At 49.1% G+C, this 16,899-nt stretch overlaps 1 protein-coding gene across 2 annotated transcripts in view; it reads right to left on the bottom strand.

The window, feature by feature from the left end:
- Window positions 1-16,899, bottom strand: part of LOC135056149 (immunoglobulin superfamily member 10-like) — a 134,935-nt gene that overhangs the window by 104,359 nt on the left and 13,677 nt on the right. The window lies entirely within an intron of this gene.

Raw genomic sequence — 16,899 nt, 5'->3', positions numbered from 1 at the left:
TGCAAGGGGGTCGGCGGCGCGGCTCCGGTGACCCATCCAGGCTGTACCTGTGATCGTCCCTCTGGAGCTAGTGTCCAGTAGCCTAAGAAGCCAATCCATCCTGCACGCAGGTGAGTTCACTTCTTCTCCCCTAAGTCCCTCGTTGCAGTGAGCCTGTTGCCAGCAGGACTCACTGAAAATAAAAAACCTAACAAACTTTTTCTAAGCAGCTCTTTAGGAGAGCCACCTAGATTGCACCCTGCTCGGACGGGCACAAAAACCTAACTGAGGCTTGGAGGAGGGTCATAGGGGGAGGAGCCAGTACACACCACCTAGTGGTCAAACTTTTAATTTTGTGCCCTGTCTCCTGCGGAGCCGCTATTCCCCATGGTCCTGACGGAGTCCCCAGCATCCACTTAGGACGTCAGAGAAATTCCTTTAGTTATTAAGGTATAATTGTATGCTTAACATAACAGAACCCCTGATTCTATCTATCTATCTATCTATCTATCTATCTATCTATCTATCTTTGCATGCAGGTCCACTTTGCAGATGGTTGCATCTACACTTGTTGCGGATAAATAGATGTGAATGGGCAGCAACTGGCCACAGGATAAGTAATCTGATGGTGTGCTGTGGGATTGTAACATTGGCGATGGAATTGTAGAGTAGACTGTATGCAGAGATTAGTATGACCCCAGATGGATCTCCTGCACCGAGGAATGGGGCCAGAACATATGCACCCAATAATGATGATTATAAGCAGATAGCCATGGTGTGGACCCATAGATGCATGCACAACTGAAAAACTGAATATGGCAATTCTAAATCCACATTTATATTCGAGTACACAATGCAACAGCATCTTCTATGCAACTCTAAATGAGGCCCATTGCAGTATTCCCAGATACATTGGGCTATCTGCAGGCTAGTGAAAATTGACAAATTGAAACCCCAGAATCGTAGATTAAACTTCAGTGCTCCTACATTTCCTAAATGTGGGGTGCCACACATTATTTCCACCAACCATGTAGTCAGGTTAAACAGGAGAACCAATAAAACTACAATCTCTCCAATTTGAGTCTCATTGGCTCATATGACCACATTCATATAAATATTGAAGAGGTGGTCTTAGGGCATGTGCAAGGGGTCTGATGGGCATTATAAGGGGCACATGAGGCAGCCAGGGAATGTGGCCATATAAATGGCATAACTGGAAACTTTTGACCTAGGTGTGCAGTGAACAAAATTGCTGATAGTCTAGTGCGCTACTTACTGAGAAAGTTTGGGAACCACTGCACTGCACTGTTGCAGAGTTAGAAAGATGTAGGAATGTAAAAATAGTTTTATTTTAACCATATTCTGAGGCATACAAGTACAGTATGCAGCACATACAGTACACTTACAACCATGTTTTCATCAATGTTATATTATGTGTTGCTGTGTATTTTGTGGTAATATGTTCTTTACCACTGTGGGTCATCATCATACCTTGGGTTTTGTTCTGTTTTGTGGTCAGGTGTATTAATGAGGGTTCTATTCCAGCTTGGTACACCTGTTGCCTGTGCTATATAATTGGCAAAATATCTAGCTTGCATTGCTGGATCATTAATGTTGTTTGCCTATCAAACCTGCCAGTCTTGGTATCCCGTGTTCCTGTTTAAACGTCAGTTTTCCAGACAAGCCTGCCAGCAGAGCCGACCTTAGGCATAGGCAAACTAAGCAATTGCCTAGGGCATCTGGTATGCCTAGGGGCACAAGCAGCTTCTGCTGATTAAAATGATATGCGGCATGCCTATATTCTGTGTGTAGCATTTTGTATGCAGATACAGTCACAGTCGCACACAGTATATAGGCATGCAGAATATCATTTTAATCAGCAGAAGCTGCTTGTGCATCTTTGCTACACAGCAATGCAAATAAGATGCATTTTCATAAAAAAATAGGCATCCGACATTAGCAAAGCTGCCAGATGACTCATGCCAGGAACTATATGTGTCATTATGTGTATAAGGGCATTAATAATGTGTAACATATGTGTAAGGGGCACTGTGTGTGTCATTATGTGTATAAGGGCACTAATAATGTGCGGCATATGTGTAAGGGATATTATGTGTGTCATTATGTGTATAAATGCATTACCAATGTGTGGCATTATGTGTATAAGGTGCTCTACTGTGTGGCGTAACGTATAGAAAGGGCACTACTGTGTGGTCTAATGTGAATAAAGAGCAATATAGTGTGGTGTAATGAGAATAAAGAGCAATATGGTGTGGTGTAATGTGAATAAGGAACAATTCAGTATAATGTTATGTGAATGAGGGGCACTACTGTGAGGAGTAACGTATATAAGGTAAAGTGATACTACTGTGAGATGTAATGTGAATAAGGGACACTATCGTATGATAAATTGCAAATAAAGTTACACTACTGTGAGGCATAAGTTGAATTGGGGGTACTATTGTGTGGCCATGCCCCTTGCCAGCAAAAACACATACCTTTGTGGCCTGTTGCTGGGAAAGGGGTGCAGGGTCAGAGGCAGAACTAGCGGTGGTGCTAGGGGGCACCAGCCAAAATCTTGCCTAGGGTATCATATTGGTTAGGGCCGGCTCTGCCTGCCAGCCTTGGTTTCTTGTGTTCCAGACCTCTGTTACCTTCCATGTCTTGCCTGCAAACCGTGTTCTCCAGTGTTCCTAAGTTTATATTTGGATTCACCACCAAGTTAAGTTTTTCATGCTTCAGTGATACCCTGTAAATATTTCTTTCAATCTGCTGTGCCTGACATCACTCTTGTTCTCCTGCATGCTTCACCATCATAAAATAAACCGACCTGTTTTCTGCTGCGATCTGTGACTTGGAGTTCTGTTTTGCATAAAGGGATTTCCTAACAATCAATTTGTAATGCTGGTGAAATGCGTTCACTATTATCTTTTGAATGTAAATATAAATAACTTCTCTAGTATAGCAGGTACAACTCTGCATCTTCTGTACAAAAAATGCTTAAACACTAACACATCATAGTTGCCTACCCTCCCGTATATTGCGGGAGACTCCCGGTTCACAGTGGAGTCTCCCACTTCCGTGAAACACAATGCATATCCCCCAGATTCTCCACTGCCTCATCCGGACTCATTTTCACGGAGACCAGCAGACTGAATTTAGCTATGAGAAAATTACACTGAGATGGAGACACAGCAGCTGGGGGTATGCTGCCTCTAATGATGACATTTATGCACAGTGATTGGTCAGTGTAGTACCACGTGGCCATCACAGATAAGCTGTGTGTTACCAGGGAGCATAAACACTCTGAAGTTACCATGGACCGCCCAGTGCTGTGACAGCAATGGCCTGCTGGGAAACCAAGAGGACAGGTGACAGTAGCGGTGACCCCCATAGTGAGTAATTACCCACCCTCGCTACTTGGTAATCACCTGCTCCTACCTCCCCTCATAAAACTGGGTGCCCACCTTACCAATGCTACTAGGTACTCACCTGCTCCCACCCACTCCTTACATCTTGTCATTTACAATGCTCAACCTACCTCTGTCCACAGCCTTACCCCACACACACATACAGGGCTACATACCTCTGCCCACCCAAATGCCAAATGTGTGTGTAGGAAGGCACTGCCATGTGTGTTTGTGTGTGTGTGTGTAGGCAGGCTAGCACTGATCTGTGTGTGTGTGTGTGTGTGTGCATGTGTAGGATGATCCGTGTGTATATGCAGACCAGCACTGCTCCATGTGTGTAGGATGGCACTACCCCCTGGATGTGTGTGTAGGATGGCACTGCCCCCTGTGTGTTTGTGTAGGATGGCACTGCCCCTTGTGTGTAGATTGGCACTGCCTTCTGGATGTGTTTGTGTGGGCTAACACTGCCCCTGTATGTGTAGGATGGCACTGCCCCCTATGTGTTTGTGTAGGATGGCATTGCCCCCTTTGTGTAGGATGGCACTGCCTCTTGTGTGTATGCATATAGAATGGCACTGCCCCGTGTGTGTGCAGGCTAACACTGCCCCCTAGATGTATAGGAAGTCACTACCCCATGTATGTGTGTGTGAGAGATGGCACTGCCCCCTGGCGTGCCCAAACAGTGAAGGTTTAAAAAATACTCGATCATAGGACTCATTTTGGTTGAGTCTACCAGTGTCACATACTGGGACTGATTCTGACTTATGGCTGCACATGCCATCCATACAAAATGCCCCTCTGGTAGCATGCTGCACTTAGTACTTAAATTACAACCTGCCACTGCAGGACACCCCTGAGAGGCAATAGATACACCCATAAGGTGGCGCTCGATACACCCTTTTGGTGGAGCATAACACGCCCCCTGAACGGTGCACCATGCTGTGCATAGCGCACTCTGATGCCAACTAAAATCTCCCTGAAACTAGTTTTCAAAAGAAAGCAATTATGTAACAAATACAAAGTCAGAAAATATGTTTAAGCAATGGAGTAAGCATCAATCTGAGAGGTAAATTTGCCTTCATACAGTAAGCAGTAGTAAGGCATTGCAGGCACCTGTTATCATTAGCAGTGTGCAAGTGTGTCTGCCCTTAGTTACCTGCAACTGTTACATCCCTTTAGTGACCTACACGTCTTCATAATTATACAAACATGCCCTTCCTGTACTCTACCAACTCTGTCCGTCATCTCCATGGGCATGTGGGCATACAAGGTGTGGCTATTAAAAAACAAGACTGTACTTGTAAAAAATAAACCATAGTGCGCGAGTTAAAAGAGAGAGAGAGAGAACATTCACCGTGGATTATCCCAAAACGGTTTTGCAAGTTACACCCTTCTTGCACAGATAGCTCGCTGGCACACAGCATTCAAAGAAGTTGTGTTTTTCCAGTGTGTTGTAAAAGTGTATAATTCAAAAGTAGAGCATCGTGTTAACTTAAATCTTTTAGTTATTGAACAAAGTGCCCACCAAATCTTTCTGTATGCTAACCGAGGCTTACAGGGCAGATTGTATGTCATGTGCACGTGTGTTTGAGTGGCACAAAAGATTTAGCGATGGTCGTGAAGTTGTCGAAGATGATGAACATCCCAAAAGGCCTTGCACATCAAAAACAAACAAAAATGCTGGAAAAAAATTGGGAAAATTGATTGGGAAAATTGTTTGAATTGACCATTGACTCAGCATCGAATGATAGCAGAGAAGGTAAACATCAACAAAGACATTGTTGGGCAAGTTTTGTATCAAGATATTAAGAAAAGTTTGATTCCAAGGATTCTCATTGTTGAGCAGAGAGAAACAGAAAGCAAATTTGTACAGACATTTTGGAACAATTTCAAACCGATTCACATTTGATACATAAAGTTATTACCGGTGAAGAAACATGGATCTTCAAATACAATCCTAAGACAAAATACCAGTCCCTGCACTGGAAAACACTATCATTACCAAGAATGAAGAAAGTATGTCAAAGCAAATCCAAATTGAAAGCCACATTAATTGATTTCTTTGATGTCAAGGGTGTTATTTTGGCAGACTGGATACCAGAAGGCGCAACAGTGAATCAACATTACTACAAAAATGTTCTGAAAACTTTGCGAGAAAGAATCAGCAAAAAGAGGCCAGAGTTATGGAAAAATGGCTTCATCCTCCATCAGGACAAAGCACCAGACCCCCCAGCTCTCTCTGTGTAGCAATTTTTGGCTGAGAAACAGATTGCAGTGCTAAAACACCCTCTATACTTGCCAGACTTAGCACCATGTCATTTTTTTCTTTTCAATAAAGTTAAATCTGTACTCAAAGGTAACGCGTTTTGCATCAGCTACTGAGGTAAAGAAAAAACAAAGAGCTGTTGAGAAAGCTGACAGATAATGAGCTACAGCACAAATGAAAAATAAGAATGCCGCACTGTGTGGATGCAGAAAGGGGGAGTACATAGTAGAAGTTGAAATGTACTTAATATAATTAAACATAAATTATAGCATCAGTCTCGTTATGCAGTAGACACACAATGTACAGGTATATCTCCACTTCATGCTAATCTGCAAAAGTGTATGCGTATGTGGGCTTTTTTCTGAGCATGTGCAGAAGAAGTTTGCATTGTTTACATTTTCAGCTCCATCATCTTCCAACAGATAGCAGCAATATCCTGACACACGAGCAATCTTACGATCTGCTTACAATGTCTGCTTTTCCTTCCTTATTCTACTAAGGGCCGATTTATTATAATCCATATTTTTAATGGAGATGTGATGAATAAATTGTACCAAAAATTGCAACATGAAAAAGCAAAATTTGGCATGTTTCTCTTGCTGGGAGATAGACTTTGATAAGAGCCTATCCCAGTGAAGAGCTGTAAGCAGAGTGATAGCTTATGACCCTGGAATCCTGACACTGATCGGAATGCCAAAGCCAGCATCTGAACTGGGATTAAAATCTGGCATCCAACAACCGAACAAGACACTGCAGGCAGGCCCACCTAAGTGGTAAGGCGGGGGGGGGGGGGGGGGGGGGTAGAGGGGTGGGGGGTGGGGGGGGGGAGCTGTGGGGTGGGTGTAAGAGGTTAGGCTTAGGCTGCGAGAAGGGAAGGTTAGAGGGCATTGAAGAAGGTAAGTATACTTACCTTACCCCTGTCGGGATTCTCTCAATCAGGATGCTGTGGTCGGTTTTTTGACCACCGACATCCCGACCACCCGCATTCCAAACCCAGCCGACAGTATTATGTTATATAAAACAGACTAGTATGGCTGCCCCCACACTATGGTACTGGATTTCTACCATATTGTGAACAATCTAAAAGAAATGAGGGCGCTCAAAACACAGCTGCTAGTTTGGAAAAGTATATAAATTATTTACTAAACAAAACAATAAAATTAATCAATAAATACACATTAACAATGGTTGTAGGTGGAGTTAATGTCAATATCCTATGGCCAGAGGATTAAAAACCAAAACGATTTACTGTATAGTTATACTGCACATATCTTGTTAAGGACAACCGATGTAAAGACACGATATAGCACGGTAACACACAATATTTCATTCAGTGGCCATATGCAGGAGCATGCCGTCATTCACTGGGTTGTCACATTTGATGTGCAGAGCATCAGATGTGACGATGATTCCGAAAATCTGCGATAGCGTGCAGTTGAGGGTACTCATTAGATGATTTGGATGCTATGTCGCTTTGATCCGCGGTATCGGAGGACATATCATCTAATGTGTACCCATCCTTAATAGTATGAACAACTAAAAGTAGTTTTTATAGCAAGGAAAACAGTCCCTTTGCTTTACTGCCTCCAAAATCTTCTACCTTGGGCAACTGCCTGCTAACAATTTGCCTTGGTAAATATATCCATCAGTCATAACATTAAAATCTAGCGCCTAATATTGTGTTGACCCACCCCGTGCCACTAAAACAGCTGTAACCTGTTGAGTCACGGACTCCAAAAGAGCTCTGATGGTGTCCTGTGTTATCTGGCACCAAGATGTTAGCAGTAGTTCCTGTAAGTTGCGAGGTATACAATAATAAAACACATAATTGTAATCCCATTTATATGTACCACATTAACTCACTTATCATATGATAGGGGACCCCTGTACACACAAGTCAGTGTGTAAATGTTAGGGTCTCCTGCCCTGTGCTGCCACGTCGTCAAGGCAACCGGGAGACAAGTGCTAGCAGAGTAACCTGAGCGCAGCTGATACTCCGGTTCGGGTCTTTTGCTGTGCAGTGGTTACAGGCTCTGTGCACGGCAGGGGATCCGGTGCTGGTTTTTGTGCTCACAGTCTGTGAGGTCTGAGTGGGGCGTGGACAGCACCTGCTATATAAGGCCTCTTCTCAGGTTAAGCAGATGCTGCTGAATCTTTGTTGGTTAGTCAGTTCCTGAAAGTTAGCCAGTACTGTGTAGCTTTGTATTTGTTGTTGCTTACTGCAAATAGGCCTGGGGATTTGGTACTACACTCTGCCAATCCAGACCTAGCAGTAAGACTGGAGTCAGTCGTTTAACTTGCTGGGGTTCTTTTGCTACTCTGTGAACTTAGCAAGTTTGCGGCTGTATTCTCAGATTTGCCTGCCTAAATCCTGTCTCACTGTGCAAGGGGTTCAGGTGTCAGTTTAGTGGCAGTAAGCTGAACCTGTGCACTGCAAGTGAGGATTAGGATTGTGGAGACTCTCCTTGTGTCTATTATTCCATCTCTGACCAAGGAGTTTACTGCCACACCCGTTGGTAACCCTTTAGGGTTTTGCTGTTGCCCTTAGCAACAGCATTTCGGGTTCTCTACGTATTAAAACACAACATCTTGCTTTTTCCATCTGAGCATTACTAATACTAGGGGGACACCCAGTTTCTTAGCCTCTGGGCTTCTCTGTTCACTTTGTGTTTATTTTGTTACCCTGTCACCTTCTGTGTACGTAATGTCATATTCCCCAGTCTGTCTGTGAGTTCATTTGTTTTGCATCCCTATCCGTTCAGACACCAGTACATTCCTGCAGGCACTGGTGTGCATAACAGTTCAAACACCAGTACATTCCTGCAGGCACTGGTGTGCATAACAGTTCAGACACCAGTACATTCCTGCAGGCACTGGTGTGCATAACATATTCAGCAGCCTAATACTCCTGTTGAAATTTTGTGGGAATATGGAGCATACCCCTCAAAATACGTTGAAACAGGTGGTCGATCAGGTGCAGGTCCTGACTCGACAATTTAATGATTTGTCCATTAAAATGCACACCTCCCAGGCCGCTGGCGGAGCTCCCGCAGCAGCAGCACCTTCAGGGGTTAAGGAGCCGAAAGTAAATCTCCCGGATCGTTTTTCTGGAGATCGCTCACAGTTCTTTTGTTTCAAGGAGAGCTGCAAGCTATACTTCCGGCTTAGGCCTCAGTCTTCTGGGTCGGAGATTCAGCGGGTGGGCATAGTGATTTCCTTGCTACAAGGAGACCCACAGGTCTGGGCATATGGGTTGCAGCCTGACTGTCCGTCGCTTAAAAGTGTTGATGCTTTTTTTACGGCCCTGGGCATGTTGTATGATGACCCTGACAAGACGGCCTCAGCCGAGGCTAAGATTTCGATCCTTAAGCAAGGTCAAAGGCCAGTTGAGGTTTACTGTACGGAGTTTCGGAGGTTGGCCCATGATACCCAGTGGAATGACCCAGCCCTGAGACACCAGTACCGAAGAGGTCTTTCTAACCAGATAAAAGACCAACTGGTACAATATCCCTTGCCTGATAACTGCATGAGCTGATCCAAGCTATCTATCCGGGTGGATAGACGGCTGAGAGAGCGTAGGCTTGAAAGGGAGACCGAGGTTTCCTTCTTTCCCAAGGGAACCTCGGACTCTAAGGAATTTTCCGAGGAGCCTATGCAGATTGGGGCTACCCGCCTCTCCTCGCGTGAGAAGACGCGGAGGAGACAGCAGGGGTTGTGTTTGTACTGTGGGAATAAAGGTCATGTGGTAGTATCATGCCCAGAAAAGCCGGAAAATTTCAGGGCCTGAGGGTGATGGGAAATATCCTGTCAGGCCAGAAGTCAGAATTTCCCAAGAAGACTTTTATCATTCCGGTGACCTTGAAGATCCTCGGTCAAACTGTCAAGACTGAGGCCTTTGTGGACAGTGGGGCCGACGGGGTTTTTATGGACTGCCAATTCGCCCTGAAACACTCTGTTCCCTTAGTACCCTTGGCATCGGAAATTGAGATTTGTGGGTTAAACGGGGAACCATTATCCCAAGGTAAAATTACCTCTTGCACTAGCCAGATTTCTTTGTTTATTGGAGCCACACACTCTGAAAAATTGTCCTTTTATGTGACTGTCTGTACTTTTGCCCCATTGGTGTTGGGGTTACCCTGGTTAAGGGCCCACAATCCTCAATTTGACTGGGTCTCTGGGGAGATTCTTAGTTGGGGTACTGATTGTTTCAGGAGTTGCTTGAGCCTTCCAGTCAGGCTCTCGCAGCTAAGTTTGCCAGGATTGCCAGGGTGTTATGCAGATTTTGCGGACGTGTTCTCCAAAAAAGTTGCAGAGGTACTACCTCCCCATCGCCCCTATGACTGTGCCATTGATTTGTTGCCAAATGCTAAGCTTCCCAAGAGCAGGTTGTACTCCCTGTCACGTCCTGAGACTCAGGCTATGGCAGAGTACATTCAGGAGAACTTGGCTAAGGGATTTATCAGACCTTCACAGTCTCCAGTTGGGTCGGGGTTCTTCTTCGTGGGTAAAAAGGACGGTTCGTTGCGACCCTGCATCGACTTCAGGGAATTGAACCGTATCACGATTAAAAACTCATACCCACTGCCTCTCATTTCGGTCTTGTTTGACCAGCTTCGTACTGCCACCATTTTTTCTAAGATTGACCTACGCGGTGCGTACAATCTAATCCGAATAAGAGAGGGGGATGAATGGAAGACTGCCTTTAATACCCACTCAGGGAATTATGAATATTTGGCGATGCCTTTTGGGCTCTGTAATGCCCCGGCAGTCTTCCAGGATTTCATGAATGATGTGCTCAGGGAATATTTGGATAGATTCTTAGTTGTATACTTAGATGACATCCTAATCTTCTCCCATTCCCTGGAGGAACATTGGAAGCATGTACGCTTAGTCCTCCAGAAACTCAGAGACCACCGGCTTGGGGCGAAGCTGGAGAAGTGCGAATTTGAAGTTCAGCAAATCGCATTTGTAGGATATATTATCTCTCCAGAAGGTTTCCAAATGGAGGGTTTCAAGGTACAGGCAGTCCTGGATTGGGTGCAGCCCACTAGTTTGAAGGCGCTTCAGCGTTTCCTGGGCTTTGCGAATTTTTATAGATTTATCGCTGGATTTTCGTCTATAGTGGCGCCCTTGGTGGCACTCACTAAGAAAGGGGCGGATGTTGCTCACTGGTCTTGTGAGGCTAAAGCGGCTTTTGCCCGTCTCAAAAGGGCATTTGTATCGGCCAAGGTGCTGCGACACCCAGATCCAGAGAGTCCTTTTGTGGTGGAGGTGGATGCCTCTGAGATGGGTATTGGGGCAGTGCTCTCTCAGATGGGAGTGTCTGATAATCGCCTTCTTCCCTGTGCTTACTTTTCCCGTAAATTTTCGCCTGCCGAGATGAATTATGATGTGGGTAACCGGGAATTGTTGGCTATTAAGGATGCACTCGAGGAGTGGAGACACTGGCTTGAGGGGGCTAAGTTTGTGGTCTCAATTCTCACCGACCATAAGAATCTGGCATATTTAGAGTCAGCGAAGCGTCTCAATGCCAGGCAGGCACGATGGGCTTTGTTTTTTGCTCGCTTTAATTTTTTGATAACATATCGCCCTGGGTCAAAAAACATCAAGGCTGATGCGCTCTCGCGGAGTTTTGCTCCAATCCTGGAGACCACCGAGGAGCCGTTGCCCATTGTGTCCCCATCATGTATTAAAGTGGGCATTACCCAGGACCTCTTATCATTAGTCCTTAGAGCACAGGAGCAGGCTCCTCCAGACCTTCCGGTAGGTCTTTTGTTTGTGCCTCCTAGGTTAAGACAGCGAGTGTTCCTGGAATTCCATGCCAAGAAGTCGGCAGGTCACCCGGGTATTGCCAGAACTCGGGAGTTGCTATCTAGGGCGGTGTGGTGGCCCTCGGTGGCTAAGGATGTGGATCAGTGGGTTCGGGCATGTGACATCTGTGCCCGAAATAAGACTCCTAGAGGGGTTCCTGTTGGCCCATTACATCCACTCTCTATCCCATCTAAGCCATGGACCCACATTTCAATGGATTTTGTGGTGGACTTGCCCAAATCCTCGGGGATGACAGCCATCTGGGTTGTCGTTGACAGGTTTTCGAAGATGGCGCACTTCGTTCCACTGGTTGGGCTGCCATCGGCCAGACGCCTGTCTGAATTATTTATGCTGCATGTTGTGCGTCTCCACGGGTTGCCACTTGATGTGGTCTCTGACCGCGGATCCCAGTTTGTGGCCAAATTCTGGAGGGCATTTTGTTCCGATCTCCAGATTTCTGTCAGCTTGTCGTCAGGCTACCATCCGCAGTCTAATGGGCAGACTGAAAGGGTGAACCAGTCCTTGGAGCAGTTCCTCAGGTGTTATGTCTCCAAGTGTCAGACTGACTGGGTTGCTCATCTGTCAATGGCGGAGTTTGCCTATAACAACGCGGCTCACTCTGCTACAGGGATCTCTCCCTTCCTTTGTGTGTATGGGCATCATCCTAAGGCCAATTCTTTTGACCCCCTGGACTCCACGCCTGGTGGTTCCTCTGTGGTTTCGGTCCTTAGAGGTATTTGGAGGAAAGTGAAGAAAGCCCTTGTGTCTGTGTCATTAGTGACCAAAAGGGTTTTTGATAAGCGGAAAAGACCCTGCAGCTTCAAATTAGGAGACTTCGTCTGGTTGTCTACCAAGAATTTGAAGTTGAGACAGCCATCTCATAAGTTAGGCCCCCGGTTCATCGGCCCTTATAAGATCACCAGGGTTATCAATCCGGTGGCATTTCAGTTAGATCTGCCCCGTTCTTTGGGTATCAATAAAACATTTCATTGTTCCCTTTTAAAACGGGCGATTAGTAATCCTTCTTCCAGTGGAAGACCTTCCCCTCTTCTGATACGTGGCCAGAGGGAGTTTGTTGTTGAAAGGATTCTTGACTCCAAGATGGTTCGGGGTCGGCTGTCATTTTTGGTGCACTGGAAGGGGTATGGCCCGGAGGAGCGGTCGTGGGTGCGCAGTTGTGATCTTCATGCCCCCAGACTGATACGCTCTTTCTTCTCGCAGTTCCCCGATAAACCCGGTGGTAGGGGTTCTTTGACCCCTCGTCAGAGGGGGGGTACTGTTAGGGTCTCCTGCCCTGTGCTGCCACGTCGTCAAGGCAACCGGGAGACAAGTGCTAGCAGAGTAACCTGAGCGCAGCTGATACTCCGGTTCGGGTCTTTTGCTGTGCAGTGGTTACAGGCTCTGTGCACGGCAGGGGATCCGGTGCTGGTTTTTGTGCTCACAGTCTGTGAGGTCTGAGTGGGGCGTGGACAGCACCTGCTATATAAGGCCTCTTCTCAGGTTAAGCAGATGCTGCTGAATCTTTGTTGGTTAGTCAGTTCCTGAAAGTTAGCCAGTACTGTGTAGCTTTGTATTTGTTGTTGCTTACTGCAAATAGGCCTGGGGATTTGGTACTACACTCTGCCAATCCAGACCTAGCAGTAAGACTGGAGTCAGTCGTTTAACTTGCTGGGGTTCTTTTGCTACTCTGTGAACTTAGCAAGTTTGCGGCTGTATTCTCAGATTTGCCTGCCTAAATCCTGTCTCACTGTGCAAGGGGTTCAGGTGTCAGTTTAGTGGCAGTAAGCTGAACCTGTGCACTGCAAGTGAGGATTAGGATTGTGGAGACTCTCCTTGTGTCTATTATTCCATCTCTGACCAAGGAGTTTACTGCCACACCCGTTGGTAACCCTTTAGGGTTTTGCTGTTGCCCTTAGCAACAGCATTTCGGGTTCTCTACGTATTAAAACACAACATCTTGCTTTTTCCATCTGCGCATTACTAATACTAGGGGGACACCCAGTTTCTTAGCCTCTGGGCTTCTCTGTTCACTTTGTGTTTATTTTGTTACCCTGTCACCTTCTGTGTACGTAATGTCATATTCCCCAGTCTGTCTGTGAGTTCATTTGTTTTGCATCACTATCCGTTCAGACACCAGTACATTCCTGCAGGCACTGGTGTGCATAACAGTTCAAACACCAGTACATTCCTGCAGGCACTGGTGTGCATAACAGTTCAGACACCAGTACATTCCTGCAGGCACTGGTGTGCATAACAGTAAAACATCATGAGTTACTGTAGGTATCTGTACTGATGGCACAGTGGTTAGTACTACTACCTCACAGCAGTGAGGTCTTGGGTTCTATCCCCTCTAAGGCCCTATCTGTGTGAAGTGTGGGTTTCAGCTCACAATACAAAATCATACTGGTAGTCAAATTGGTTTCTGACAAAAAATAACTCTTGTTTTATAATATGTGTGTGAGTGTGTGTGCACTTGTTTATATATCCTAATGGGGACAAGGGCCGGACAGCACACCAACACTGGTGGGACCTCCGACATGGTGGGGACCTAAAATGAGGTCCCCACGAGTCTGACCCTGGGAGGTGATAGGGGAGTCATGTCTCAACTACCCAGCATACAATTCGCGCAAGTCCCCGAGAATCACGTTTACCAGACTGGAATGGGTGTCGGTGTGTGCAATGCAGAGTGTGTTTAAAGCAAACAGTTCCCCAGAGCATTCCCCGAAAAATCTCCGGTGCTGCGGTGTTACCGGGGGGGGGGGGGGGGGCGGCCTGCTTGCTCCGCGCCGGCGGGGGACTTGGACCGGGCGCCCTCCCTCCCTCGCCAGCCAAGTCCCGGCCGGGGATTTGGCCGGAGGCACCCCGTCCACCGGCGCGTCAGCACCTCCGAGCGCAGCGGAGCGCGGAAGGGGGGGTCCTTCCCTGGTCCGCCCGGGGGCCGACGTGGACTCCCTGGCCGGGCTTAATAGTCGGGGGCAGGTCCACGGGGAGGGGAGGAGGGGCCGGACGATACCCTTCCTCCGCCGGACTTAAGCTTCAGTCTGTCCGGGGCACGTGGACTCGACGGGAGGGGTAGGCCCTACCTCTCCCTCCCTAGCGAGCCAAGTCCCGGCCGGGGACTTGGCCGGAGGTGCCCCGTTCGAACGGAGAGCCAGCGCGAGTGCAGCGGACCGCTGCGGCTTGCTTCCCTGGTCTGCTCCCAGGCCGGCGGGGACACCCTTCCCCGGGCTGCCCGGGCGGGGAGAGTGGGACCAATATTTATTCCCAACTCAACTCGGCACTTACTGTATAATTTTTTTCCACAGTTTCTTTATTTTTCTGCGAAGTGCTGCAGTTACAGCATGCGGCCAGCGGGTGACGCAGACTCCCTCTCCAGCGAGCCAAGTCCCGGCCAGGGACTTGGCCGGAGGTGCCCCGTTCGAACGGAGAGCCAGCGCGAGTGCAGTGGACCACGGCGGCTTGCTTCCATGGTCCGCTCCGGGGCCGGCGGGGACACCCTTCCCCGGGCTGCCCGGGCGGGCATAGTGGGACCAATATTTATTCCCAACTCAACTCGACACTTACTGTATAATTTTTTTCACTGTTTCTTTTTTTTTCTGCTTAGTGCTGCAGTTACACCATGCGGCCAGCGGGCCCCCGGGTCCCGCTTCCTTTTGCCCGGGGGATTTTTCCCCCCAAGAGAAAATGTGAAATCTCCCCGCAGTGGCATCGGGAGGCCAGCGGGGGCGCCACTGCGGGGATACGGGCCCCGGGCTCCGACATACGAGGTCCTGGGCCCTCTGTCCGTCTTGCATCCACCTGGGGTATTTATTCCCCCCCCCCAAAACAACGCGTGAAATCTCCTCGCAGTGGCATCAGGCAGCCAGCGGGGGGCGCCGCAGCAGCGACCCGGGACAGGCCGAGCGCCTCCCCCCCCTGTCCGCCCAGCCGGGGGCGCTTCGCGCTCCACCGTTTCCCCCTTCCCCCCAGCGGCGCGGTCGGAGCCGGCTTCGGCCACCGGGGGGCGCTGGCAGGTGGCGCTGAGATGCCCCCGCCACCCGGCGCCACCCCCACATGCGCCGATCCTCTCCTCGGGTGACCCCAGGTCCGGGAACGCGGCCGCCTCCCGTGCGGAAGTTTTGCGGATGAGTGCGGACCGGAGCGGCCAGCCGGCGCTTCCAGGGGTTCGGGGAGGAGAGGAGGAATCCTGGGTCAAGCGCGCCCTCGGTCACTCATGTCGCTACCCGCCACAGCACACCTCTGGCGGATCTCTAGGAGCAAGCGGAGGGCAGGGACCGAGAAGCCTGGTTCCCTGGAGCTTTTGCGAAAGGACCCGTGACAGAAGATGCACGGAGCTCAGAGATCAGCATGGGCAAGGCCTTCTTGCATCTGATTCTGCCCAGGCAGGGCTCCAGGAACCGGGGTCCAACAAGCCAATTTCTTTGGAGTTCCTGCGAAAAGGCTCGTGACAGGAGAGCTGCGGAGCTCGGAGAACAGCAGGGGCAGGGCCATCTCCCCTATGAGGCCGATAAAGGGTCCGCGACGGGCGTCCGTTGGAGCCCGCCGTACGGCCCGGGTCCGTCTCCAAATCGGGTACTGCAATTTGTGGAAGTCTCGCCGATGAGTGCGGACCGGTGTTCCTCAGGCTGGGAGGCACTTCCAAGACCTGGGGGGAAAATTGGAGAGCGCACCGCGAAAGCGTCGCGCGCGCCTCCTGTCCCACTACGTCCGAGAGAACTCATCAGAGAGATTTACAGGTGGATGGATGGATTACGGTATGGAAACAGTGAACCGAATGAAAATTACTCTTTTCTTTCTGCAACCCGATCGATGTGGCACCCTGTGCCCCGGCGGGGAGGGACGATCGCTCGGCCGGAACCCAGGGGTCTCGGCTTGCTTAAGGCGAACCGACCCTCCCTCTGCCCACGGCGCACCCGGAACCCCTCCGCTGTTTAAGGTGTCTGGTCCCCAGGTGTCCGCCCGAGCGCTCTGGGCCGGAGCTGGGCGGGCTTGCACCCGACTCCATGCGGCATGGTCTGCTCTGTTTGTCAGCACCCGCAGGTGCCTGATGCTGCCAGGGGTGCCGGGTAAGTGTCCCCGGACCCCGGCGGAGCACATGATTTCCCAGGAACCGAACGAGTGTCGCATCGAGATCCGAGGACACGGCTCGCCCCGATGGCCACTCCTCGCAGCCCCAGGAGAGGGCACTGCGTGCTGACCCCACTCCGGCGAGGCGGCCACATGGAAGGTTTCGCCCGCCGGGTCCCCCCGCCGTGGACGGGAGGGCCAGACGGGGCGGAGGTCAGAGCGAGAGAGAGCGCGGGAGAGGAGTCCGGGGCTGCACGTGCGCTACACTGAACGGACTAGCGTGTGTCTACCCTTTGCCGACAGGTGCGGGTAACCCGCTGAACCTCGTTCGTGATAGGGATCGGGGATTGCAATTATTCCCCATGA

The sequence above is a fragment of the Pseudophryne corroboree genome, chromosome 3, assembly GCF_028390025.1.
Source record: "Pseudophryne corroboree isolate aPseCor3 chromosome 3, aPseCor3.hap2, whole genome shotgun sequence".
Lineage (NCBI taxonomy): Eukaryota > Metazoa > Chordata > Amphibia > Anura > Myobatrachidae > Pseudophryne > Pseudophryne corroboree.
Note: the sequence above shows the minus strand (reverse complement) of the source record. Positions and strands in the feature narration are given on the sequence as shown.